This window comes from Gadus macrocephalus, chromosome 3, assembly GCF_031168955.1.
Source record: "Gadus macrocephalus chromosome 3, ASM3116895v1".
NCBI classification, from domain to species: Eukaryota; Metazoa; Chordata; class Actinopteri; order Gadiformes; family Gadidae; genus Gadus; species Gadus macrocephalus.
Window position 1 is genome coordinate 8,801,039 of NC_082384.1, and position 2,500 is coordinate 8,803,538.

Here is a 2,500-nt window from a genome sequence, read left to right on the forward strand (position 1 = left end):
CATCCCGCTAATGGCCGCTAATGGCCGATGGACCACCGATGTGGAAGTCGGGGTGATTCGGGTGACATCGGGCTAAAAATGTATGATCGGGTCAATTTATCGGGGTAGCATTTACACATACCCGATGTTATAACGATAACATAACGATGTATGCCAGGGAAGACACCCGAAGTGCGTTTGGCGTCATTTGACGTCATTTCGAATGACGCCAAACACGTCAAATGACGCGTTTGGCGTCATTTGGCGTCATTTCGGGAGAAGGCAAAGGGGAGACTGGTTTAGACTGATATTTATTGATATATTTATTTATATTACAATAGCGATTTTATAATAATAGAACGCCGGTTCTAAATGGGCGAAGTACCCTGTAATTATAAAAGTAGGACATCCATCCATCACCCCCAATTTATACCCAAGTGGCAGATTGAGGGTCTTCCTTAACACAATCTGGTCACTCACAATCGTTATTTGTCTAGGGTTCTCGAGGGTCTTTCGTGTGTTGAGGTTGCCGATATAAAGACGATAAAACACGATAAAGCGCGGAAGATTAACGAATATAGCCGATGTGCCCAGGAAAATTCCCGAACGATTTGCGATGTCTTACGTTGTACTCCCGTTCTATTCCCGATTATAGCCGATTAGCCCATAGCAACACCTGGTAACCGATTCTACCCCGATAGACCCAAAATTAACAAACATGTTCGTTCTTTGCCGATGTTGCCCGTTGTTGCCCGATCATTGAGCATTTCTTCCCGTTTCTTCCTGTTGTCTAACGATGTTCCCGGGAAGAGTAACGGTGTTTCCCGATGCAACCACGCTATTTGCCGATGTTATAACGATAGCTGCTGATTTAGCCATCGGGCACCATCGGGGCCCACTATCGGGTAGGTGTAAACAGGGCATTACCAATGTCCTCGGAGAATGTGAGAAGGACATCCCGCCCCTGGATCTGAGCTTGCCGGTCTGGTATCTGAGTCAAGAGTTTTTCCTTCAATCTTGTGTTTGCTCTAGCATTGAGCCTAAGGCCCAGCTGCTCATTCTTCGACCTCTACAGATGAGCCAGATGAGCCAGCTTCAAGACTGGTGCAGTGCTGTCATAAAGGTGTGCTTCCTCAATCTGCAGTATATGACACCAACAACAATTGTTGTAATGTTGAGCTATACCACCCCACTAAGAGAGAGATCCTATTGTTTTTTTTAAATTTTGATCAATAATGCAGGATAGGTTTGGTCTGCTGTTCTGTTTGCAAATGTAACTTTTGCAACTTCTATTTATGTGTGTGATCATGTGGTTGTGTGTGTGCCAGCGTGTGTGCGTACCTGTGTCAGTCGCGGAATCACAACCAAAGACAAAACAATTAAACTGTGACAGGCTTTTCATTTGGTACTATTCAATAATAATCATTTCAAAGCAAATAAGGAAAGCATGTTATCACGAGTCCGATTCCCCACTGGATATAAAATAGCTTGCTTACAGCTACCCCCACTGGATACAAACTAGCTTGCTTACAGCTACCAGTGTCATTCTTTATTCTATCATATCTATCTTTAATTCAAACCAGAGATTGGTTGCTGCCGTTTAGTGTGGCTTTTATCGCCATTATATCCCAATTCCCTTTTAAGACGTGAGAACGCATGCGGTCGATATGTTTAACTGCATCGACAGGCCGTTGTCCGTGAAATGGATCGGGACGGGGGGGGGAATCAGACTGTTGCAAGAGGAGCCAATTGGATTTGTAGGAGGTCATATAACGGGGCACAGCCTCCCCATAAACTTTTATCCGTCTGCATCTAACTGCGGGGGGAAATTAATGTCAGAGGTAAGCTTGTGCGATGCCCGAGGTCAGAGCCCGGGCACGCATCAATGGCAGAGCAGGGTGCTAATGGCAGACCATACTGTCTGACCATTAGAGCATGCAGCCAGGACTGGATGCACTAGATGCATGCATACCCTGAACTATGGTACATACCCATAGTTCAGGGTAAGAATATTATATAGACATAGCTAACATAAATTCATACCACTATATTTATACGCAAGTTGGCTCTGGGAAATGTGGACATTCAGTCGTATAGTTACATGATATATAGCTCAGGAGGTAGAGCAGTTGCCTTGTAACCGAAAGGTTGCTAGTTTGATAGCCAGCTCCTCCTAGCTGAGTGTTCATGTGTCCATGAGCAAGACACATAACCCTAACTGCTCCTGACGAGCTGGCTGTCGCCTTGCATGGTTGACTCTGCCGTCGGTGTGGCAATGTGTATATTAACCGATGTAAGTCGCTTTGGATCTGCTAATTGTAATTGATCTTGCTGCCTGCAAGAGTGGTTGCAGAAGGCGCAAGAAGCCTATGCTTCTGTGAGGAATGTCTGATTTACATTAAATGCCATTCTCTATGGCTGGTTGCCTTGCCGTGATGAACAATTAAGATGATATATACTGTATATATATTTTTTTTTTTGCCTTCATTTTTTCTATTTTTTCCTGCCCGCTTCTCACTAT

The 2,500-nt window shown here is 44.5% G+C and overlaps 1 long non-coding RNA gene across 1 annotated transcript in view; it reads right to left on the reverse strand.

Moving 5' to 3' along the window:
* LOC132453954 (uncharacterized) overlaps positions 1-903 on the reverse strand; it is a 30,410-nt gene extending 29,507 nt beyond the window's left edge. The window contains exon 1 of the long non-coding RNA XR_009524845.1: positions 817-903. This is a non-coding gene — a long non-coding RNA (uncharacterized LOC132453954). The remainder of the gene's footprint in view (positions 1-816) is intronic.
* Positions 904-2,500: the final 1,597 nt, after the last annotated feature.